General features: G+C 43.7%; 1 protein-coding gene across 2 annotated transcripts in view; it reads right to left on the bottom strand.

Annotated features, from left to right (window-relative positions):
• LOC146861821 (uncharacterized) overlaps positions 1-25544 on the bottom strand; it is a 1143841-nt gene extending 1118297 nt beyond the window's left edge. Inside the window, exon 1 of one of the 2 annotated variants that reach the window (XM_085643198.1) lies at positions 25370-25544. The gene's annotated coding sequence lies outside the window, so the exon portion shown is untranslated. Of the gene's footprint in view, positions 1-22591; positions 22763-25369 lie in introns of those variants that run through there. The other variant, XM_085643199.1, reaches the window with a different exon arrangement.
• Between the last annotated feature and the right edge of the window lie 1376 nt (positions 25545-26920).

The raw sequence follows: 26920 nt of genomic DNA on the forward strand, positions 1-26920 counted from the left end.
TGAAAACGAGGTCAATCTTAAATTTGAGAGCAAAATGAGTGATCACAGTATTGTATTTTTGGCTTTACAAATAACAGTGGTTGACAACAGATTAACATCTAAACTTTATCGTAAGGAAACTGCGGGGAATACCCTTTTGCACGCTGAGAGTAGTCATCCCAAAACACTAATTCGCAGTATACCCTATGGGGAATTTCTCCGGGCACGGAGAAATTGTAGTACAGAATCTGACTTTGTGAGGGAATGTGAATGCATGACTGAGAGATTCCTGGAGAGGGGGTATAACTCTAATTCGATCAGAGATGCCCTTTCAAAAGCAGCTAACTTTAAACAAAGGGAGCTGCTAGTTACTAAAGCGAATGGTGGTAAGGAAGATGATAATAATATCAGATACATCTCCACTTTTAATTCAGGTTCTTTGGATGTACGGAAATGCCTTAATAGACATTGGAAATTTCTGAAAACTGAATCAACCTTGGAGGGTGTTGTTAGCAACCCTCCTGACATCACTTACAGAAAGGCAAATTCCTTGAAGGATAGACTTTGTATGAATGATGTTTCTAGAGCTAAAATTACTAACTCAGATATCCAGGGTTTTTTCATTTGCATGTCTTCCAAAGCGTGCAAATATAGTTCCAATGTAAAAAGTGTATATTATCCAATCATGGACACAGAGAGGGTGAATGAGAAACATCTGACATGTCTTTCAGACTATTGCGTATATGTTCTAGTCTCCCCGTGTTAAAAAAAATATGTGAGCAGCACTATGTTTGCTGCAAAAAAACTCATTCTAGAACACGTGAGAGCTATTTAAAATAGAGACAAGCTATCTCCAGTAGCAAGACATTTTGAAGAGCTGCATAAAAGTAATCGGAACCTGCTGCGATTCTTTGAAATTGATCGGATCCCCCCCTCTAATAGGGGTGGTAATAGGATCCGTAGACTACGTCAGTTGGAATCTAAGTATATTTTGGAACTTGATGCTTGAACCCCTGGGGGTCTGAATTCTGAGGAAGAACTGTCCCGGTATCTGGGAGAGTAAACCATAGGGGGATTCTTTTCTGATTGTCGAGCCTCTTTTTTCTTTCTTTTGTCTCTTTCCTTTTTTTGTTTTCCATCCCTTACATTTTATATTAATTGTCTATGAATATTATAATGTATACAAAAAATATATTGGGATGACCATGCCTCTTTTGTATGATATATTCTGTACAAATGTTAACGTGTTTTTATTCACTTTCACTATTGATGGCCAGATGTAAAAAGATATTGTGTGAGCCTTGAATCTTTGTATGTGTCTCCCTCTCTTAGGTGGTATAACAACTTGGATACAAAAAAATCTGAATGAACAATATGTATAGCGGTTACAAAGTTTGAATGGGAAGTAAGACTTTATGCCCACTGGGGCGTTATATGCCAGTATTATGTTATATATCAGATACTGTATATTTTCTTTTATGTCTACCTTGATAAGACTGCTAACCCACTGGGGTATTTGATTTTAGTTACTGCCAACAGTAATAGAATATTTGGAGTTAAAATGAACATCATAATGGGAGTATTGATAAGACTGCTAACCCACTAGGGTATTTGATTTTATTTGTTACCAACAGTAATATGATGTACATTACAATGTGGAGAGTTAAAGTACAGCAGATTAGTCCTGAAACAAAGTTATGAACGTATGATTTATTTTTGGAACGCTGGCAGCGATCACCTATGGCATGTATGTTTTACGATTGGCATAAATTATGTTTAGGCGACATTTTTGGCTTTACTTTTCAATGGTTATTGGGTAGACATTATTGTAACAAAAATACCGCTACTTAATTTTCTATTTTTGTTAATACTGGATGACATTGGAATGTAGGGGGCGAAAACTTATTATTATTTTATTAAAGGAATATTATTGTTTTATACAATATAAAATACTGTCGGGAGTTACGAAGTGTTATCATCGATTGTAAATAGGATTGTTAAAAAGCAATCTATTTTGAGTGAAAATATGAAAATATATGGATTGATTATTAACTATTAGACATTTGTGACTAGTTCTCCGGTATTGTGTAGAACTATGTGGTGAATCAAATCACGATTTTTTCTAAAAACCATTTCAAGATGGCAGACAGTCTTTTTCAATCACTATTCCACTTTCTATGTCATTGTTCATCACGTTGCAAGTAATGTTAAAATGTTTGTTTAAATGTCAGATTGTAAATAACAAATTCACCCGTGAGCAAGGCGGTATCCGCCGAAACGCGTTGGGTGTGCTTTTTTGGCTTGATGCAAATCAAATACATTCTTTCAAGTAATCGGACGTTGGTGTTAATTCATGGAAGGAGTGCACGCGTGCTTGGATGCACAGTGAATGACAATATATGTATATATATATATATATATATATATATATATACACACAAAAACAAGAGTTGCCCCTCGGTGGAATGGCACTCACAGGTAGGTATAAAGCTCTTGGAAGAAAGCTGCTGCCACAGACACATTATCCCACTGCTTTTCGCTTGTCAGAAACGTTTCGGGCTATGCCCTTCTTCATGGACAGCCTCGGTAGAATCACAGCAAACAAAGCCTTACAACCAGTATATCCCCTCTTTTATTTGGACCATATATTATATATATATATATATATATATATATATATATATATCCAAAACAGCGTTTCTTTTTTCAAATCGATGAAACAACACACCGTGCCCAAAACTGGGTGAGTTACTCAGAGCAAAACTAAATTGCAGCACCAAGGAGGGATATGAAAAAGAAATGATGGAAGGTTTTCATGCTAGAGGGTACACACAGAAATGTATCAGGAATGCCTGTGCAGAGGTTAAGAACAGAGACAGTAATGAATTAATGACACCGAAAAAAAACTGTGAAAGTGAGACAATGACAAGCATTAGGTTCATCACGACCTTCAATAAACAATCTAAAGATGTGAGAAAATCTTAGGATACATTTTGGAATGTTTTAAAGATGGATGCAGATTTAGAAAAAAATCTTGAAGGATTATCCTCAAACTACCTAGAGAAAAGATAAGTCTCTAAAAAATACGATATGTCGTGCTCTCACCACTCCGGATACGAAACGGAGTACAATACAAGGTTTCTTTACACGTGGCAGATGTACAGCCTGTAAATATAGTACTAACTGCAAAGAGGTCAAACTATCTACTAAATGTAAACCCTTCAAAATATTGAAACATGTCTCGTGCAACACAGAATATGTAGTGTATGTCCTCAGATGCCCATGTGATAAGTACTACATAAGAAGTACATGAAGCGAAAAAACGAATCTTTGAGCATCTAAGGGCAATCAAACACAATTATAAACAGTACCCAATTGCGAGACATTTTAACCCCATGGTGCTCATGACGGAATGGTTACATCATGAACACCAGTGCCCCTCTGCTCATGATGGAACCATTCCGTCATGAGGACAGGGGCACGAAATCCCTCAGCTGCAAACAGCAGAGGGATTTCCATTTTTGGGGGGGCCTCAGGAGGTGGGGAAGAGCTTCCCCAACCTCTTGAGGCCCTTCCCTGGTTTTCAATCTAATGACAATTGTGCACATGGCGTGCTGTCGTCATTAGATTGAAAACAAAACTGAGACTTAGGGCCATATGTAGGTAATATCTATTTACCGATTCCTAAATACCGAATTTTACCGATTCGGTATTTAAGAATCGGTAAATAGAATGTAGGTAAAAAAATCGGTAAATTTTACCGATTCGGTAATATTCGTTATTACCGATTCGGTATTTACCGAATCGGTAATAAGGCATACCTTCCCATTCATTCCTATGGGCCTGGATATGTGCACATGTGGACCTGCATATGTGCACATGTGGCGCACATACATGCCCTAAGGGCATGTATGTCTGCCACATGGCACTTTTAAAAAAGCACAAAATTGCTTTTGAAAAGGTATTCAGCATTTACCATCAACTTGTAGTTGGTGGTAAATAACGAATCCTTAAACCAAAAATGCACTCTCCCTACATAGGATTGAAGGATTCGGTAATTTACCGATTCGGTATTTTACCGATTTCTTAAAATACCGAATCTGTAAATTACCGAATCCTTCAATCCAGCCTCCTACATCTCAATTGCCTAAATACCGGTCGGTAACGGGAAATTTACCGACCGGTATTTAGCTACCTACATATGGCCCTAAGTTTCAGTTTTAGTGTTTCAGTGCTCGTGGGGCTATCTTAGCCCCAAGCACCGAAACACTTGGGAGAGGTATCGTTGGAAAGAGGAGAATCTCACCTTTCCAATGGTACCCTTCCCGTGGATCCCTGCTTGGGGATCCACCCACTAGCACCAGGGAGGGGGGAGCGGCCCCTTGGGCAAGGGCCTTTGCTCCCCCCATATTTCTTTGGGCTCAACAGAGTTTCCGCCCCCCCTTGGGGGCAGATGGGGCAGTAGCCCCCAATCTGCCCCCCATTGGGGGCAGAAAGTCCACTAGAAACCAGGGATTTTCTTATTGATGGGGTGGGGGCTGCCCAAAAAGGACATGGAATGCACCCCCCCCCCCCAGAGAAATGGCAGTCTTTCTGTGGGGCAGATGGGGGCAGTGGCGCCCATCTGCCCCGCCCAGGGGGGCAGAAACCCCACTAGAAACCAGGGATTTTTTTTTATTGATGGGTTGGGGCTTGCCCAAAAAGGGCATCGCAATGCCTTCCCAGAAAAATGTCAGTCTTTCTGCCACCCAGGGGGCAGGCAGGGGCAGGAACCCCCAATCTCCCTTCTGGGGGGGGGGCAGAAAGCCCACTAGAAACCAGGGATTTTGTTTATTGATGTTGGGGTGGGGGTTGCCCAAAAAGGGTATCGCAATGCCACCAGTGAAATTCCAGTCTTTCTGCCCCCAGGGTTGTTGCCCCCAATCTGCCCCCCAGGAGGGTAGAGATCCCATTAGAAACCAGGGATTTTTTTTATTGATTTAGTGGTGGGGGTTGCCCAAGATGGGCAGGCCAATGCCTCCACCCCCCCAAAAAATGCAACTGTCTTTCTGCTCCTCCGAGAGGCAGATGGGGTCAATAGCCCCTGATCTACCCCAGGGTGGGGGCAGAAAGTACACTAGGCACCAGTGATTTTTTTAAATGTATAATATAGGGGGTGCCTAGAATGGGCATGATGATGCCCCCACCCCAAAAACAACGACCACTCTTTCTGCCCCTCCCAAGATCATATTGGGGCAAACACCCCATATCTGCCCCCCTTGGGTAGGGGCAGAAATCCCACTAGGCCTCAGGAGTTATTACTTTTTAACTCAGAGTTGAGGTCCCCCAAAAAATGCCACAGTCTGTGTGCCCCTCCGGTGGGCGGATGGGGGCACTGGCCCCTGATCTGCCCCCGGGGGGGCAGAAAGCCCACTAGGCGCCAGCGATTAGGCTGGCTTTTTTTTATGCATGGGGCTGCCCAGAATGGGCATAACAATGCCCCCACCCCCAAAAAAATATTCGTTCCACCAGGTGTTGTATTGCTGAGTCCCCTGTATATACCCTTGTCTCTTTTCCCGAATAGAGATTTTCATAAAATTCAAAAAAGATCTGGACAATTTCCTGGGGATCCTATCACCTAACCTTCATACCAGCTATTCTATAGATGGCTTCCTTAGAGCGCAATCTGTTAGCCAGGCAGCGCCCCACCCCTTCTCCATACTCATAGCATTCCTTTTTATATACTAGATATTTAGCAGCGATTTCCTTGCTCCAGGATAAATTAATGTTAGCCCTACATCTCGCCACCTTAGTCTGTAGATCAATAATATCATTCTTGGCCCAAATCCCCTGTGCTAAGTTTTCTTCCGCAGCCTTAAGTTTAATATATAATTCCTGCATTGCCAGCTTAGCTTTCGTTGGCTGGTACAATCCACAACTCAGGACCTCCCCTCTAAGACAGGCTTTAAAGGCATCCCATAAGACTCCAGCGGAGGTTGAATGCCGATTATCTTGCAAAAAAACCTTGATCCAGTTTTTAATATGATCTATAAAGAGTTTTTCCAGAAGCAATTTCCTATTAAAAGTAAAAGTTCGTAGATTTACATAAGAGCCTAATTCGGGTATATCAAGGACTACTGGTGCATGATCAGATGTAATTCTTGGAAAAAACTAGGATTTTAGCTTCTGTGAATAATGTCGGTGAAACAAAAAAATAATCAAGTCGTACTAGCTTTTGATGGGGATAGGAATAGAATGTAAAGCCAGGATCAAGTGGGCAAAGATGATCCCATACATCAACCAAACCATTATAATTTTGCACATCCAACTGAAGTTCCTTATTGGTCAGGCTAATATTAAAATCTCCACATAGCACCAAAGGGGTGGGCCATAATGCAAGCTCCACATTAAGTTTTTGCAACACCAAGGCTTCATCAAGATTGGAGCCGTAAACAGTACAAAGCGTAAATTATTTTTCCCCTATTGAACATTCTATGATAAGCCACCGCCCCAGCTTGCCAGCCAATACCCGTCCCGTACTTTGTATAGCAGGTTTAGCTAATACCACCACTCCCCGGGTGGATGTAGATTGATGAGAAGCTGCTAGAAGCACAAAACCCATTTCCGATAAAACTTTCCGTTTACCCCACGGTACATGGGTTTCTTGTAGACAAACCATATCTGGTTGAATCACTCGAAGTTCAGCGGCTACTCTTTGTCTTTTATTATAGCTGTTTAGGCCACATACATTCAATGAACATATTCAGAACCCAAACCTAGCCATTAGATAAATAGAGGGGCAATCCAATATTAAATTCTCTGTAAACAGAAATTAAATCAATTAAACTTAGACTTAAGCTCAAACTCTAGGTTATATCGATACTGTGGATTATTTTTTTTTATTCTACCCCACCCAAACCCCACAACCCCCCACTGCTCACCCCGAACACTCCCCACACCGCCCTACCACTACCCTTCCATGAGGCTTTGGGACCAATAGTCCCTGTGATGTCAAGCTCCCAACACCCAGGTGAACGCCCCCGCACCATGCCCGTCACCCTATGAACCAGACAAGACATCATATAGATCATGTAAATTTAAAACATCCTTAGACCATAGAACTATTGCTGATGCAAACTACACCTTGATTATAGCACCAGGTTTCAACATAGGGTGATACAGCACACAAAAGAGAGGAGAGAGAGAAAGAAGAGAAAGGGAGAAAAAAAAAATGACCAGAACAATAATTGATATAGTTGCAAATTGGGACCTAAGTTTCTGCCCAGCTTTTCAATCTACCAAATTCATACTGAAATCACCCATAAGCACATTTCACAAAGATTGTAGAAATTCTTTTGCTACTATCTCGGAGGAAAAGAACCGGGTTTGATCCTTAACAATAACTTTAAGCTTGGCTGGGTTTAATAAAAAGACTTGCGCTCCTTTGGCCTGAAATGGTGCAATAAGCTGACGTAAATGCCAGCGCCTTTCCACCGTTAAATGGAAAAAGTCAGGCCTTACAAAAAATTCGAGCCCTTTCCCTGCCCTTTTTCTATCAGGACGTGCCAAAGAATACACATCTTCCCTAGCCAAGAAACTGTTAAGTGAGATCAGGATCACTCTGGGTCTATCCGAAGATTGGCCAAGTCTTGGGTGAGGATTAAATCGGAATCGATGCGCTCTCTCTACGTCTCTTGACCAATTCCATTTACTCAGCTCTGGAAAAGCTTCCGTAAATAAATCGATGATAAATTTGCGAGGGTCTTGACCTTCGACTCCCTCTGGAATTTGCAAAACTCTAAGATTGTTCCTTCAAGAGCGATTTTCAATGTCAGCCAGCTTCCATTGTGTATCATCTTTTAGGGATCGTAAAGATTCGGTTAAAGCCTTCTGTACAACCAGTTCGTCTTCGAGAGAGGATATTCTTGCTTCTGCTTCACTAAATCTTGTTGTGAACTCAGTACAGGTCTTGGCTATACGTCGTACCGAGTTCTGTAGTTTGCGACATGAGCGCTGTACTCTCTGGTTCTCTACTCGGGCCTCCTCTCTGTGAGTGACCATAGTTTGATAGATCAATGTTAAAGATATATCCTCGGGAGCCTTGATAGATGGTTCTGTAGCGGTTCCCGTGGCTCGCCCACTCTCAATGCTTAAATCAGTTGAGCAGGAATAGTCCCACTGTAGGACATCGCTTCCATTGCGCCATTCCTTGATTTGGCACCGCTTTTCAGATCTAATTTTTTGCGCACTGTACAGGGGCTGCTATCTGATATATCCCCAGAATCCTCCAGTTGTACACTACCATCACTACGTTCAACATCCTGCAGACCAGCTCTAGCTGAAGCCCCTAACATAGACTCCTGGTCGTCATTTGAGGAATTTGACTGGTCAGATAATGAAAAAAAATAGTCCCCAGTATCTATATCCTGCATTGTAGATTTGTGACTAGTAGCATCACCTATTGTGTCCTGGATGGCAGCCAAGCCGGTATCATTGCCCCTAATCGATCTGGATTTAGGACCGGGACCAACAGGAGGTACCAGAGTAGGGGGTTCATCTGGATTGCTGGGAAACCTCCCCTCCCTGTTAATATCCTCAACGTGTTCTCTAACTTGGATAGCCCTAGATATAGGGAGTGGTCACGCGCTGATGTTATCCATATCAACAGCATCCACATCTCTCAAATTGCAGGCACTTTCAATCCTCTCTGGTTCTGAGGTGAGTCCTAATGCAATAGCAGAAGACATGCATTTAGGAGGTTGGATAGCTTCCCCCTTATTTTTTGCTTTACCAGCAGAGAATAATAGCGGTATAGTACACTTTACAATGTTCTCCGTCAATTTCCCTCCTTTTCCTCCCTTTTACACAGTGTCTTTATTTGGTGATATAGAGCCACTCACTGTGTTTGATGCATTTTTAGTTGTAATTCCAGCGTTATCCACCAGAGGGCGAGTCCTCCCTCTTGCTGCCTTGGGAGGCATCATTGACGCGGCTCTGTCCAGCCCTCTGCGGCCGCCGTAGTATGCAGGTGCCGGAGGAAAAAGCCAGCTCTGACTCTGGACGTACACCCACCAATAGCGATGTTGTAAGCGGCGTAATTCAGATGAAAACGCGGCCGCGGCAATCAGCATCGCCCACAGCCCTTCCCTGCAACTCCTCTCTCAAAGGTATTCATTAAGTATGAGCATGGCGTGGGGGTTTTGGTCACCCGGGAGCAGCTGGCTTACGCGTCCAACCCAGTGGACGCCATCTTGCCTCCTCAACAGACCACCCCGAGACTTCATTTTCTAAGTAGAAATATCTGGGGAGGCCATCTGCATTGGCATGGTTACTCCCAGGTCTATTTTCCACTGTATAGTCCATCCCCTGTAGGGAAATGGACCACCTCAAAAGTTTAGGGTTTTCACCCTTTGTCTGTTTAAGCCATAAGAGGGGCTTATGGTCTGTCTGAACAATGAAGTGAGTGCCAAACAAGCATGGCCTCAACTTCTTCAGAGCCCAAACCACAGCAAAGGCTTCCCTCTCAATAGCTGACCAACATTTCTCTCTGAGGGTCAGCCTTTTGCTTAAAAAAACTACTGGTTGATCCTTGCCCTCTTCATTCAGTTGTGATATCACAGCCCCTAACCCCAACTCAAATGCATCAATTTGAACAATGAATTGTTTGGAATAGTCAGGACCTCGCAGAATGGGAGCAGTGCACATAGCCTGCTTTAGGTCATCAAATTCCTTTTGACAGCTAATTGTCCACTGAACTTTCAAGAGGTCAGATCATTCAAGGGGGTCACTATGGATCCATATCCCTTGACAAACCACCTGTAGTACCCAGTCAGGCCCAAGAAAGCTCTGACCTGAGTCTGGGTAGTTGGAGCAGTTCAGTCCATTATGGTCTGGATTTTGCTCTGCAATGGTTGAAACTGACCTCCACCCACAAGGTGGCCCAGGTACACAACCTTACTCTGCCTTATCTGGCACTTAGTGGCCTTGATAGTAAGGCCTGCCTTCTGCTGGGCCTCCAAAACATTTCTCAGGTGATCCTCCCAGGTGGAGCTAAAGGCAGCAATATCATCAAGATAACATGTACTATAGGCTTCTAGGCCTGTGAGAACTTTATTCACCAACCTTTGAAAAGTGGAAGGTGCATTCTTCAAACCAAAGGGCATTACAATAAATTGGTAATGCCCACTAGGGGTTGAAAATGCTGTTTTGGGCTTAGCATTCTCAGCTAGTCTGATTTGCCAGTAGCCAGCTGCGGGGTCAAATGCACTCAGAAACTTGGCCGAGGCCAAAGTATCTATGAGTTCATCTTCCCATGGAATAGGATAAGCATCAGTCCAAGTAACTGAATTGAGCCACCTGTAGTCTACACAAAACCTCATCTCTCTCTTGCCACCCTGGGTGTGAGGTTTGGGTACGGGGACTTCTGGACTAGCCACTCTCTTCCTCCTGTCCCTCATCAGTAGCCATGAGCAAGCTCATGTCTGCCCTGTCAACATATGGTGTGAGCCTGTTTACATGGAGTACCCTGTGGGGGCTTCTGGGAGTTCCAAGGTCCACCAGGTAGGTAACCTCTCCCTTCTGCTCAAGTATGGTATGTGGTTCACTCTATTTGTCCTAGAGAGCTGCTGGGACCATGGGGTCCAACGTCCATACCTTCTGTCCTGGCTGGTACACAGTCAGAGCACCCTTTTAGTCATGCCACACTTTCTGTAATTCTTGGCTAGCCTCAGGGTTTTTAGATGCCTTCTTCCTATACTCAGCCATCCTGGAGTGGAGACCAAGTACATAGTCCACTATGTCTTGTTTAGGTGGTTTGAGAGGTAACGCCCATCCCTCCTTCACTAGACACAAGGGACCCCTAACTGGATGTCCAAACAGAAGTTCAAAAGGGCTGTAACAAACCCCCTTCTGAGGAACCTCTCTGTAGGCAAAGAGAAGGCAGGGCAACAGGACATCCCATTTTGGCCTATGCTTTTCTGGGATGCCTATGATCATCCCCTTCAGGGTTTTGTTGAATCTCTCAACTAACCCATTGCATTGTGGGTGATATGGTGTGGTGAATTTGTAATTTACTCCACACTACTTCCACATAGGAGTTATATACCTTGACAGGAAGTTTGGACCTTCTTAGGGAAACCTACTCTGGAAAAAAATCCCAGGAGAGCCCTGGCCACCACAGGAGCTGTGGTGGTTCTAAGGGTTATTGCTTCTGGATACCTAGTGGCATGGTCCACCATCACTAGTATAAATCTGTGCCCAGATGCAGTTGGAGGATCCATGGGACCAACACAATGGCAATCACAATCCTCTCAAAGTGAATCCCCACTGCAGGTAATGGTATCAGGGGGGCCTTTGTTGTACCACCTGCCTTACCACTGGCTTGACAGGTGTTACAGGAGCGACAAAACTCCTTTGTGTCCTCTGACATGTGAGGCCAGTGAAAATGAGGGACAAGCCTGTCCCAGGTCGTACTTTCGCCTTAGTATCCTGCTAAAGGGATGTCATGTGCCAGTGTCAGTAGGAAGCCCCTAAACTTCAGAGATATAACCAACCTCCTGGTAGCACCAGGCTTGGGGTCTCTACCCTCTGAATAAAGGAGTCCTTCATCCCAGTAGATCCTGTGGGACCCACTAGCACTCCCAGCAGCCTCAGCAGCAGCTTGCTATATGAGGGGTTCAAGCGAGGGGCAGCTGTGCTGCTCCTGACTCAGTTCTGCCGTGGAAGGGCCCACTGTCCCCAAGAACCCAACTCGATCAGGCTCCAGTTACTCTGAGAGAGTTCCTTCACAGGGACTGGGATCATCTTCCTCAGGAGATTGCGCCTCACTAGGAGTCTGGGGGGAAGACACTGCCTTACCCCTACTGCGCCTTCTCTTGGAAGGCACCTGGTCCATTTTTACAGGATCCAGGGCCTGTTCAGTGGAATACATTTTTGCCTGTGACCTGGTCACAGCAAACACCTCTGCAAAGATGCTCAACATTGCATCATGTGTCCTGAGTTCCACTTCAGCCAAGGCTGAAGTCTCCAAATCGTTGCCCAACAAGCATTCCACAGGGAGGTCTGAGCTAACCACAGCGGGCCGAATTCACAGAACTAACTTAAGACAAAATCCTAAACTTACTACCATTTTGATATTCACAGAAGGCACTTACTCGTTTTGGTATTCACAGAAGGCACTTACTCATTTTGGTATTCACGGAAGTTAGGACTCCTAACTTTAGGACTCCTAAATCTCTTCTGTGAATACCGAAAGTCTTAAAGTTAGGATTTTTCTCAGTTAAGGAGTAGTATAGTTAGGACTCCTAACTTTAGGACTCCTAAATGCCTTCTGTGAATACCGAAAGTCTAGGAGTATATCTATTTATATATATATCACCTACTGGCCGTCATTAGTAGGTAGTTATATTTAGGACCTTGTTTCTATTCAAACAGCTTTTTTTCTTTTGCCAATATCATTGGTGCCGTTTGACAAATCTTCGAAAAAGTTTCAAAACTAATGCCCTGCTCCGTTCAGCTCCTGTAATGAATGTTTCTGGGCGATTCGTCAAGAGGGGGCTGATGAGGGGAATCATCATTGCCCTCATGAAGTCTATCCCCATTAATAGATATATGCACACACTTTCCTGGCATATACTTGTCAATTGTAAAAGCATGCATGATAATGGTATATGCGTAGTTATGGCATATAAGTGGTAAAGATTTGTGTGGTAAATGCATGCATGGTAAAGGCATTTGCGTGGTAATTGTTGCATGATAGGGTATTACATGGTTATGACCGCGTTGCAATGGATGTTTCCCTTTTCAGGGTCTTTCTTACTATATGCACAGTTTAGTTCTCATCCAAGTAGGTCAGCTAATCTGACATTGGGTATAAACGTTGTTTGCATCTGAATTCAAATATCGAGGTGTGTGAAATAAATGTTTTTTTCCCTGCACATATTCCCTGAGGAATTGCCAGAGTAAAACTGCTTAAGAAATTTACCCCTGGATGTTTTAAATGTCTTGTAAAACAACTCAGTGGTCAACTAGTTAGAAATCGTATATTAGAAAACGTTACAAACTACATTCATCTGTAATAATAAAATTATACAATGATGACTCTTCTGTGGTACATAGCCAATATCCAAAAACAGTCACGTTGAAGACGCAGAGACACAATCTCCCTACAAACTATTATCTCATCTATTCACTCCTTCTTAAATTCCTCCTCTCCAACTGCACACTTTGATGGGTCAGCACCAATTACTGCCAAGTCTACTGCTGCAGCTCTTCTATCATGGTCCGTTGTTCACACATATGATAGAGCTGGACCTGCAACATGGGCACTCTACTTGATACTTTCTTAGATTGAGAGTGGATACAGATAGACATGAGCAGAAGTGTAACACAGGCCCAAGCATCCTCTGCAGAGTGGTAGGGGCCCAAAGTTCCGAGGGGCCCCCTCAGCACAGTACTTTGGTGGGAGATCTCCAGATTGAGTTCGGAGGGGGCCCCTTTACGTGCCTTGTAGGGGGGCTCCCTCAATTTTCGTTACACCAGTAGTCATAACCCATGACCTCTCCCTGATGATGAGCCTCACACAGACTGCACATGGCTCTCCCCAGGAGATAGCTGTTTCTGAATCCTTGCCCAACTGTTTGGGGCACTCTGTGTTTAGCTGTTTCTTGACCACAGCGCCGTTCCTCCGCACAGCACATATCCAGCGCTAGGTCTCAGGCTGCAGTTTAGCCCTTGAGCAGACACTTTTACTGATGCTGTGACACCCTGCGTCCCCACAGACTTGCTTTTCCTTCACTGTGGTGGCTTTGCTTACCGTACACAGTGTTTTCCCGGCCACAGTCTTGTGACCGTGTTCCTTTAGTGCCAACATTAACAACCATAATTCTGCTCTGGCTTAAATTTGCACCATCGTGTCTTCGACGACCGAACTCCTCAAAAAAACACTACAACTACTTTCTAAGATGGCCGCCAAGTAGGAGCCCTCCCTGGACTTTCCTTCATCTTGAGCCCCCCATGCCTTTGGAAGTGAAGATCCATCAACTCGCTTTCCGACGAGTCACTCAACTGTTGCTCACCCCAGCTCCTTGCCTGTCCTCCTGGGGAGGTTTTACTTTGCCTCCTCTGGGCCGCGGGTCCTCCCTCTGGTCTGGAGCCAAATTGAACTCATGAGGCCATGCTACAGATCTTTGGTCTGGAAGCTGCCCTCCGAGGCTACTCGGAAGCCCCCCAGCTTGGAAATATTGATGCGCTCCAGTGATCACTAAGGCTGACCTGGTGAGCATAGCTGTAGTCAGGCAGTTTAACTTGCTCAGTTTCAATATTCAAACTTCACAGCAACAACTGAGTCTATTAAACAATTACTGTGCGAGTACACCTGAGAATCATCATTGCTCTCATGAAGTCTATCCCCATTAACCATCCAAATACCAAGTCCTATGTTAATTAGCTTCCTGGCAACCAATCACAGGTATCTCATCCAAATACCATTGCCGCTCTAGTTGAACTCTAAAGTTACTCTCATAATACAATTTTGATGTTCATGTATTTTGATTCTCTGCACTGTTCATTATAATGACTCATTACCCCTCTTCCCCCTACCATTGCCTCTCCTCTCTCCCTAAATATTCACCACACAGTATTCTCCCTACATACTCACCCCACTGTATTCACCCCGATTTTTCCCGTATCTCTTATCCTTTCCTCCTTCTGCTTCCCCCTTGCCCCAACAAGCATCCAAATCTGTCCAGGATTGGCAATATTTATGTTCTCCCATTGTAACAGCCTTTTAAGTAATTGTTTACTAAATAGTCACCCCACTGTATTCACTCCCTACTGTTCCTGTAGCTTATATCCTTTCCTCCTTCTGCTTTCCCCCCTGCCCTAACAAGTGTTCTGAATCTGTCCAGGTTTTGCAATATTTATGTTCTCCCATTATAACATTCTTAAGTAATTGTTTACTAAATAATCACCCCACTGTATTCACCCCCCCTACTTTTCCTGTATCTTTTATCATTCCTCCTTCTGCTTCCCTCTGCCCTTAACAAGCATCTGAATCTGTCCAGATGTTGCAATATTTATGTTCTATCATCACAACATTCTTATTAATATGTACTAATTGTGTACTACTTTGACTAACTCATCTCTCCTCTCCCCTAACATTGACTCTGTATCCCTCTCTATTTACCCACCATTTTTTTGTTTCACTCCCACATTCTCTTCTCTTCACATCTTTCCTCTTCTTTATCTCCCCCAGTCTCTTCATGTGACCGATCATATCCCCCCAATCCCCTCCTCACTCCCCTTGACCCTGCTCTCTCCACACATTGCCCAAACTCATGGAAAATCTCATACCCGTCTAATCTATCCAAAAACTCCAAGAATAATTTTAAACATAAATTATTGATACGTCACCCTGAAACATTAATAGTTGACACCTACCACAGCCTCTTCTCTACTATGAAAACTAACTTCATTTTCTACTCCAAACGCACCTCCAAATGGAAAAGCACTATCCTTCTCTACCTTACAATCTCTAAATCTAGTAAAATTCCTTATTGATTCATATTGTCTACGACCCCATCCTCGGCCTTTCCCAGTGAAATTGACATTTCCATTTTTAAAACTGGTAATATCCTCATTCAAGCCTTTGAATACCACCTCAACACCTTTGATAACCATTTCAGTACCTTGTCCTACCAACTCTCCAAACCAGTTCCCAACCATTCTTCAACTCAACAGCCCGATGCCCTTACGTCGCCTCCCAGCCCCCCTGGTTCTGAGCCTTCCTCCCCTACACATCACAACCACACGCACCGTCATGCCTATTCTTACTCTCTCTAATGACCGAGCCCCTATTATCCTTCCTCTCTCTACTTCTAACCTTACTCCCCACTCCCGGCCCATACACCTGGAATATCCTACCAATCTCTCCCTCCCACTCCCTTTTTTCCTCTCCTTCCACACAGCCTGACTCAGTGACTGACCCGTCCTACTCCACACAGAATTCCTTGTCCAATAGCCTAAACTCTGTTCAGACTCCCTACCACGGCCTCACCCCCCTCCACACAACAGATTTCCTTCCCCCGTCAACTCAGAACCTGCCTCATCCCCCCTCCTTTACAGCTGATTTCCTTCCCCTGTCAACTTAGAACTAACATAACCCTACTCCTCCGTTGCAGCTGATTTCCACCTCAATCTTATAGCACAGACGCTAACTAATTTTGAATGCAATCTCAACCATGAGGACTGAACTCACTCGACTCAGAGAGGATTATAATGTCCTCAACTCCAAGACCTTCCCTAATCACTCTGACTCCTTTTGTTCTTGCTCCCTAAACATCCTCCAACACAACCGATGGAGAACCACACCCCTTCGCAGTGGAACACATAGACCAGTCCGTGTTGTGAACTACCTCTCCTCCTCTGACCTAATTAACCTATGCAACTCCTACTTACCTAAATCTTTGATGACTGATCATCCACTCCCTTACGCCAATGTCCCTGTGATAGTGGGCACTAACAGAACCCTTTCCTCACCCATCTCCCCTAGACCCCAAACTCAAATTACCATCATCCAATCTTACAAACCTACCAATGACAACACAAATCCCCTTTCCTGCATGCTTGTTAACTGCAGATCGGCAGTCTGACATGCAACGGAAATATCAGAAACCATCCTCTCTGAGGGTATTGACATCACCTTCCATACTGAAACCTGGCTCAATGACCACTTGGCGGCTATTCTTGACGTACTCATTCCCCCCGGTTACTCCTTCATTAGGAAAGACAGATCCGACAGAAAAGGGGGTAAATTAGCTATTATTTATAAAAAACGAACTTCAGCTCACTCTTGTCAAGAACACGGACCACCTAACCTTTGAATACCTTGGCGCTGAACTCACTATGCAGAACTCTTCCCCGATTCAACTTCATAATATTTACCACCCTACAGGTGAAAATCTTTTCTTCGCTGATGAATTATCTGACCTTCTTTCATTATCCTCACTTTCTTTATCTGACCTTCTTTCATTATCCTCACTTTCTAACTCAAAAAATCTCTTCTTAGGAGATTTTAACATCTACCGGAATAATGCGGACGATCCCACAGTCATGCATCTCTTTAACAGTCTAGATATGAACGACCTTAAGCAACTATGCTGCATTCCTACCCACATCAAAGGAGTCACTCTCTACGCCATCATTTCCAACACTGACTTGGCCTCCCTTTCTAACATCATCCCCATCGACTGGCCTGATCATCACCTCATTCTGATTAAGATCAAAACCATGAAATGGATCAGAAACCTTAATCAAATCCCCCCGGGCGAACTTGAGTCTAAACTCCAAGCTCAACTTCTTTCCACCCCTCTCACCCAAAACGCTAATAAGCTCACTGAACACTTCAAAAAGACTTAAGGACGTCCTGGACTAAATAGCCCCTCTTAAACTGAAACAATGAAAAATTCCATCCAAATCTTAGTTCAATTTAGATCTCAATAACAAACGACAATCCCTTAGACTGGCTGACAGAGCATGGAGACAACATCCCTCTCCCTCTCATCTCGCCCTCCTCATATCCGCGAGATCAACCTATAAGAAACAGTTTTTCAATGAAAAGGCAACCTTCTTTGGAGCTCAAATTGATCGTGCCAAAAATAGGCCCAGAGAATTGTTTAACATTGTCAGGAATAATCATCTTCTACCCACCCAGAGGTGACTGCTTCAACTAAGATATACGAGGAAATTGCTAACTTCCTGTCAGATAAAATCGCCAAGATAGATAAATCCTTCCATCTAATTTAGGTCCCGCCCAACCCCCAACATGCCGTAGACGCTGCCATAGATTTACCTCCCCTGTCGACATCACCCTTCCACCTAATTCTTCCACTCCCCTACCCGTTCAAACTTCCCCTGATGACATCCTTTCAAACTTACAGCTGAAAAATAATGCCTCAAGGCATTATTTCCATCCTATGACTGAACATGAATTCCTTAACATCATTGCTAAACAAAAGCCAACTTCACACACCAAAGACCCTCTCCCTTCTAACCTTGTCCAAGATCTAAACCACATCATTGCACCCTACTGGACTGCTATCATTAATACCTCCCTTACCACGGGATGTGTCCCCGACTCCCTCCATCTCGGACAAAACACTCCCATTCTAAAAAACCTCCCTGCTGACCCTAATGACCATAACAATCTGCGCCCTATCTCTAACCTCCCACTTCTTTCAAAAGCCCTTGAAAAATGTGCACTGCTTCAATTGAACAATCACATAAGCAATTTCAACTTACTTGACTCCTTGCAATATCGGCTTCAGGAAAGGCTGCAGTACAGAAACTGCCATGCTTAACCATAGTGGATGATATCCACTGTTCCCACAACAATAGTGAGATGTGCCTACTTATACTCCTTGACCTTTCTGCTGCCTTTGATACTGTTAACCATTCTTACTTAATTCGCTTAAAGCTCGCTTTGGCCATGATGGTACGGTCCTCAAATGGCTCTCCTCTTTCCTCTAGGACGGAATTCAACAAATCAAAATCAAAGACTGCCTCTCTAATCCTACACCTGTCCTCCTGGGTGTCCTTCAGGGCTCTATTCTCTCGCCCTCTCTCTTCAACCTCTTTATGGAACCCCTTACCCTCATTCTGAAGCAAGCTAGTATCAACTATCATCGCTACGCTGTTTAGAGAAAAAGTTCGGAGCAGTGCACCACCAATTTTTCTTTTTAGTACATGATACCACGTGGTCAGTCTTATGTACTTGCAAAAAATCTTTATTTTAATTGTCCAACCAAAATCTCAGCCAACGCGTTTCGTTCAAATTGAACTTCGTCAGGGCATTTGTGAGGTTGAAAGTATTTTCCAAAAGCGTATGACCGTAGTCTGTGTGAGTAATGTCCGTCTTGAGAGGAGCGTCGTAGTTCCCAAATTAATAATCTCAATGGAGATCTCTGTGCCACCTTGATAAGTGCACTGTACACAATTCTGGAAGTCTGTGGAGGTCCGTGCTTTCCCCTCAATGATGATGACACCCAGCTTTACTATAAGATCAGATCCCACTCTGATGTACTTCATCTTAATACCTTGAGAAAGATCCACTCCTGGTTCCACTCCAACCATCTCAAACTGAACCCACAAAAAACTGAAATCCTTCTCGTCTCTCCAAAAAACAGCCGGCTCCCCATCCAAGGCTGGATCTCGGATCCTAATGCCCTCAATTGTTCCCTCTCCTTATCAAACTCGGTGAAATCACTTGGTTTCACTATTGATAAAAACTTAAATCTAAATGACCACAAAAAAGTCGGCTAAAGGAATCCTTTTCACTCTCCGACATCAAGAAAATCAAACCCTTCATTCCATCTGACGACTTCAAATGGGTTGTCCAATCACTTGTCCTCTCGAAAATTGACTATGGTAACGCTATCCTCACCGGAACCCCAAAGTTCACCTAGTCCCCCTTAGATCTGTGCTCAACCTAGCTGCCAGGCTCATCGCTGACTGTAAGCAATTTGACCACATCTCCCCAGCCCTGAAAGCCCTTAATTGGCTAACCATTGAAGGAAGATGTTTCTACAAAACTGCATGCATTATGCATAAAGATCTACACCAACAAACACTGTTGTACCTTACAAACTCCATAACAACGAGAAGCACTAATGCACTCCTCGTCCCCCCGCTGCTAAAAAAGAAAAACACCCAATCTCGCTCCTTTTCTGGGAACGCCTCGAACATCTGGAATGCTCTCCCTAGCGACCTGCGCTGTAACCCCTCCTTCCTCAGCTTTAAAAAACCTAAAACATCACCTTCTCAACACTTACTGGGATCCTTGACCCCCCTCTGACATTACACTTTGCTACTTTGATTTTGCTTTACTTCCTGACTCTCACCTCTCTCCACCCCCATCTGTTACATATCACCCTCTTTTCTCTTACCTTCCCCCCTTTTCCCCAACCCCCGTCTCCTACCCATTCCACCCAACTCTTCCTATAATATCTCTGTCGATACTCTCTTCACTGCCATAATTTGTTCTCCCCCACTCATTTTTAACTAATTGTGTTTTACCTTGTATTCTGTCCAAAATGTTTGTCCCCCCCCCTTACCTAATTTGTTACCTGTACCTGCATTTTTTGGCTACTGTGTAAATTCTTCTTGGCAGCCTCTACTCATGTATAGTGTTTTCACTCTGCCCCTTTTTAACTTAATATGTTATTTTTCATGTGTGTGTTTATTCGATGAACAGCTGTTTTTGTCTTGTACTGCTTCTGATCATGTAAAGCACTGATACCCCTGGGTCTAGCCAGCGCTATAAAAAACCTTTCAAATAAATACAAATGAGCATAACCCTCAAGCAATCACAGCATGTGTTTGAGTGTTGTCATGAGAAGCTTCCTTTGGTTTGGCTGGCTGTCACTCTAAGGATCTTGAAATGAGACGTGCTGTCATTTTTAATATGTACAGACTCTGATGTACTTGGCTTGGCTTCCCCTATGGAATCTACATTGATGACGGTGCTGCTGAGCTACCAGAAGCTCCTGAGCTACTTATTCGAGACTCATCTTCTAAAATATTACACCTCAAAGGCATGCCCACGGGTTGGGTGGATTAGGACGATGCTAAAGTTAGTTTCCTAAGGCACTGTGTCTCAAGATAAGGCAAAAAATCAGTATATCAAAATACTGTCAATTAAGAAAGGGCTTGACCCAAGAAGTGAGTTCTAGGATGGAACTAGCAAATATTATGACATGTTATCACAAAATGTAAAAGGTACAATACAGAATAATTGAATGCAGAAACTGATGGGTTACATGGAAATCAATTGCCCTAAAGAATAAAACAGCATCCCTACTAGCACAGGAAAAGAATCATGGAAGATCTCAGGAGATTAACCCACGCCCATAAACAGGAGTTTATATAGGAAATGTACCAAAATACAAGAATGGAAAGTGCAGAATCATCGTGGTGGGAGCAAATGAAATACAGTTTCAACGAATTAGAATAAAGACTTTAGAAACATCATACAACCTTACCACTCAAGCACTATCCCACTGTGTGAGTTTTGATTCAGCCCCTATCACCTAGTGTCACAAAGGTGTCAGAACAAAGGTGTTACGTAAGAAACAGTGAAGCACTGTGAATGAATGCAATACTGCGTATGGAAAATAAGTCCATGGAGACACAATACAATACTGAGCCCACGCTAGAGTCTCTTCTTCGAGAACAGTATCTATCGGGAATAAACAAACATGACTTGCGTGACTGCGTGATGCAGAAAAAATAAACAAGAGCCCAAACAATGAGACATTCATTCTGAAAAAGATGGCGTTAAGGCCTACCTGAGGCCTAGTTAGCATAATCCAGGAAAATGCACTTTAACAGGTCATATAAAAATAATTTTAAAGACAAAAGCACCATGTCAGTGTACACAATTGTGGATTATTTTTCTACACATTATACAAAAGCTTGCTTAATTATATAAATGCACTGGTAATGGAATGCATGGCCAGCTTTTGACTTGACCTAGCTCAAGCACAGCCTTTTTTTATACTAGATTGAAAGAAAAAAACACACAACTCCTCTTGTCACAGCAGCTCAATGTCATCAAAGACACCTTCAAACTGAAACCACTCACAAAACAGGCACAAAAGGTGAAGTCCCAAGAGGTGAAGTGACCCTACAGGGTCAGACAGGGTTCACTCAGCAATAAGTCAAAGCCACTTAACCTGATCTGAACGCCTTGCACTCTCCCCTCACGAGTGACAGCGTCACACGGCACCATTGTTGCCCTCATCAGACCGTCTGCACATGCGCATACCAACTGAAAAATGGAGCATTTTGTGAAAAAAAACATGCAATATCCCTCCCACTCGCGATGTCTTCTGCCAGACAGATGCAAAACCATGACAAGCAGTCAACTACCACAGACACAGCGCTCCAGTCTTCACCGTAACATTCATACACGTGGACTCCTTACTGCAGGCGCCACAAAGGCCTCTTCCGGTCCTCTAAAAACCGAGGGCCTGATGTTGAGTTAAGGGTTACACATGTTCCCTGTACGCACAGGAGTTTGCCCAGCGAAAGGGACTCTGAACGGTGCCTTAATTATCGTACCTTGCTGCTTCCCCATCCCAGATTTTAAAGGTGAAACTTGCCATCATTTATTTTTTAGGACAAAAAACCAAGACACATGGAAAAATAAGCCAAATTCGGTATAATAAATACTGATTCTCCCGTTATGCCTCGTTCTCGAGTGACAACGTGGAAAAGGAGGTAATTACCGTACACAGCACATACCTCACCTCGAGGTAAAGGACTCAATTCTACTCATCTTTCTAGATTCTGATCCGTTTGTTATCAGGCAATCTTTAGCACAAGAGTTTACCTAAGGAACTGTAATTACCCAAGGGCTCTCGCCTTCGGCTTTAGCAGCCTTTAGACCCTGGGGTTGAATTCTTCAGCTAGCCGGGCTGCTGGAAGACAGCTCCAAAGGCAGACTGAGGGGAAACCTATGATCAGTGTTCAATGAATCAAACGTTCATTCCATAACGTCCCAAGCCTCAGTCTATGAGCCCCCTCTCCAAGCACCCACGGCCGCGCACACAAAATACACTCAAAGTACGAAACCTGCCTTTTGAAATCAAATTAGTCGCTCATAATGGCTCTTCGACCAAATCGCCTTCGGAAGTTGACTTGCTGCTCTGGTCTCAAATGTAGAAATCGCGTCGCACTGTAGGACGGTGGACTTCCCTCACTCAAGATGTTATCTCAAGGTCACCAGGCACGGACTGTTTCCTCCAGGGGCCAGGTCTGGGGCCCTGAGTTGTAGGATGATGCCAGGTTTCCTAATAAAGGGCATTATTACATGCGTCAGCAAGACCCCCAGAGGCTTAAACAAACAAGGCGCTTTAGTTGAAGCTGTGTGCTTGAAGGTCTTGTGTAGCCGCCGTCTTTGCTGTTGAACAGTGAAGGATAGAAAGGGTCTCAAGCGTGAAGAGTGTGTCATAACCTTATAATTGTAGAGGTCTGACATCTTGTATTTATAATTCGCGCCCTTAAGCTCGACAGACATCCACACATCTCATGCTGTGTCGCCTGCATGCAGCGCTAACAACTCAGAGGAGCTCGCTCCAGAGAGGAAAAGGGGGGATCAAAGCAAATTTCTGCACCTAAAGCTAAAAAGCCGAGGAAGGTGGCTAGAACTGAGTAAATCATGCAGAAAATGGACGCTCTTTGTCATAGACTGGAACGTTTTCATGAGACACAATTACAGCGATTTCTGCATAGATTGGACCTCATTGATCAACGCCTCACAAAAATACATAATAGTTGTCCCACTAAGAGCAGTACTGATATTATTAGTCCAAGCACTTTACACCCTTTATCCAGCTCCTTCACTCCACTAACTAATCTCAGTGACTTAGACAGGCCGGGTGCGAGAACTAATGGTCTAAACCTAATTAATCCCCACAGGAGCTCAGAGAACATCTCACAAAGAGAACATAAGCAAGGGAGGGATACAACTAATCCGGACTGTGGGAGGGACGCCCCTGTTCTGCCGATAGGTCACACTGATCCAGGGCAAGATCTTACTCCTTGGCGAGGGAAAGATCTTACTCCCATGGTGAATGAATCTTGTATCCTATCAAACGTCTCTCACCCTCTCCGATGAGAGAGGGCTAAAACCCTAGTGAAGGTTTAAACCCCAATGAGTACAAGAGAACTAATTAAAGAAGTAAATGGGGGGAGACATCAAAGACCCAGACACTATATTTGCCACCAGAAGCATGCCTATACGTTCTTGTGCTGGTAAATGTTCCAGAGTTGATACAGTCAGGTTGAGGCAATGGAACAACTCATGGCGAAGGCGTAACACTGGCTCGCTAAGTTCACACGAGGGGTACCACAGAGACATAGACATATCTTAATGGCAAGAACCCAAGGAACATAGACAAAAAACATGAGGGATTGTATTGTGGTGAACCTACATAGCCCCCTGTCTTTGTGGGGCACATGTTAAATCAACTTCCATTTGTACCATCACCAAGTTCCCAGATTTTTGCCCAACCTCTATCCCACATTTACAAATCCCATCCTGCTGTGAGGACAGAGGGCATAGCTAGATTCCCAAGTCATTCCTACTTGCAAAGAAATGCACAGATGAGAAGTGGTGAGACCCCCCCTTAGCAATATATATATATATATATATATATACTCCATTGGCGAGCTTGTACGACTGGGATTCACTCACCTCAAAGGCTACGAAGGACAATAGTGAGCATAAGGTGGGGCCAATGATGCATAGTGAGAAAAGAGGAAGGCGGCTGATACTCTAAGGTTAGCTACCTGGCAAGATTCAAGCCAAGAAAGATAATTCATAGTAGCTGAGGGAGGTAAACAAATACCATGTACTATGCCTCCAGGAGACCTGGGAGGCGGGCTTAGTCATCCTAGACAACTACGGCTCCTACCCAACCCCGGCATTGCCAGCTGGCTCAGGTCGAGCAAGAAGTGGCATCCTGACCCTTTTAACTAATACTATTAACATCACCTTTGTGACATTTTTAGATACCTCACCTTATTTTCATGTCTTGATATATGAAGGGAATGTGAACTCCGAAGTAATTTTAATGATTTTTTATAAAAACCGTTTTGATGGGGACATGTCACTAGTGGTCGATGCCTTGGAACAGGCAATTTGAAATGCTTTTGCTTTTGCGATTATTTACATAGCGCAACTGTTACTCCTAAGAGTGTCTTGGCGCTATTGCTGAAAGGGTGACAGAGAGAGAAGAAAGGAACCAGTACTAATTAGTACTGATAAGCCCCTGGCCATTATATGGATGGGTAACTTCCAGGCCTCTGAACTGTGCCTTAATTATCGTATCTTGCTGCTTTCCCATACCAGATTTTAAAGATGAAACTTGCCATCATTTATTTTTTAGAAGAAAAAAACCCCAAATACACATGGCAGAATAAGCCAAATTCGGTATAATAAATACTGATTCCCCCGTTATGCCTCGTTTTCGAGTGACAAAGTGGAAAAGGAGGTATTTACCGTACACAGCACATACCTCACCTCGAGGTAAAGGACTCAATTCTACACATCTTTCTAGATCCTGATCCGTTTGTAATCAGGCAATCTTTAGCACAAGAGTTTACCTAAGGAACTGTAATTACCCAAGGGCTATCGCCTTCGGCTGTAGCAGCCTTTAGACCCTGGGGTTGAATTCTTCAGCTAGCCGGGCTGCTGGTAGACAGCTCCAAAGGCAGCCTGAGGGGAAACATATGATCAGTGTTCAATGAATCAAACGTTCATTCCATAACGTCCCAATGCTCAGTCTATGAGCCCTCCTCTCCAAGCACCCATGGCCGCGCACACAAACTACACTCAAAGTACGAAACCTGCCTTTTGAAATCAGATTAGTGGCTCACACTGGCTCTTCGACCAAATCGCCTTCGGAAGTTGACTTGCTGCTCTGGTCAGAAATGTAGAAATCGCGTAGCACTGTAGGACGGCGGACTTCCCTCACTCAAGATGTTATCTCAAGGTCACCAGGCACGGACTGTTTCCTCCAGGGGCCAGGTCTGGGGCCCTGAGTTGTAGGATGATGCCAGGTTTCCTAATAAAGGGCATTATTACATGCGTCAGCGAGACCCCCAGAGGCTTAAACAAACAAGGCGCTTTAGTTGAAGCTGTGTGCTTGAAGGTCTTGTGTAGCCGCCGTCTTTGCTGTTGAAGTCAAGTCACCCATCAAATTATTATATATTAGCCATGACGAAGTCTATTGCTATACCCTCGGGCATAGACGAAAATTGTGTTGGCAGATGCAATGAAAAGTACATAATACTGTTTGGCTAAGAATAAGAGATCGATGATTAACAACGTACCTACTTGAATTCATTCGAGAGTGCTAGGAAAGCTTTATTTGAACATTACCTAGAAAGCCTGAGGATTGAGGTTAAAGTGCTTCTAAATTTTCGATTACACTTTTGGGAGACCCAATTATTAGTTGTCAATAAATATGCATTTAAATCACAGCAGCAGCCTTCACTTATGGCACACAGAAGAGCAATGAATCCGAATAGGTATATTAGGCTGGTATATGGTAGGGGCTGCCTTGTTGGGTTCACAACCTTGACGCTTAAGGTGGTCAAAATGCAGAGAAGAGGGGCCCTGACACTAGTTTGGGAAGATAAACTGACAGTAGAACTCCCCCCTATGGGAGACAGAGGAATTGAGGGATTTAAATAGGGTGGACGGCCACTGGAGGTGGGGTTTATTTGTATCTCCAATGTTGTAGATATACGGAACGAAAAACGCATGATACCATTCCATGAATTATAGAAACAAGATGAGGTGGCTGGGAGCCAGTATCTATGTTATGTATAAGTCGGGTGCATTCAGTGCAGCTATAAAGATGTGCAGCAGGAGATGACAGAAGGCACATTATTTGAATACAGAAGTTTAAAGGCTCCCATGACTTAACATGCAATTTCACAAGTATGCAGTACACTGCTTATTAATGAACAGATAGACACTCCTTTTCTGCAATGTGGCTGTGCTGGAAGCCAGGCATGGTATAGAAAACAATGGTCTTAGACTAATTGCCTTAGGAAGGTATTCATTAAGTCAACATTGATGAACATGATAGACATAGAACTCAAGTTACATCATAAGTGTACCCCAGTAGTTTCTCAATTCAATTAAGTATATCCTCAAAAAGACACACAAGCACCATAAATAGCTTCAATAGTGACTGTTTAATCTCACAGTTATTATAACAGATCACTGTAGGGAACGTCTCAAAACAGAAAAGAGGGTGCTCCATGGGGAGTGTGGAAAAAAGATTATGCTTGTGAGTATAGAACAGATGTATAGGGAGGGAAATCAGAGAGTAGTTAAAACAATCAATTACACATAGTAATGTCCTTAGTAAACTGGTCATAGTTTACAGTG

Source organism: Triturus cristatus, chromosome 2_2 (genome assembly GCF_964204655.1).
Source record: "Triturus cristatus chromosome 2_2, aTriCri1.1, whole genome shotgun sequence".
NCBI lineage: Eukaryota > Metazoa > Chordata > Amphibia > Caudata > Salamandridae > Triturus > Triturus cristatus.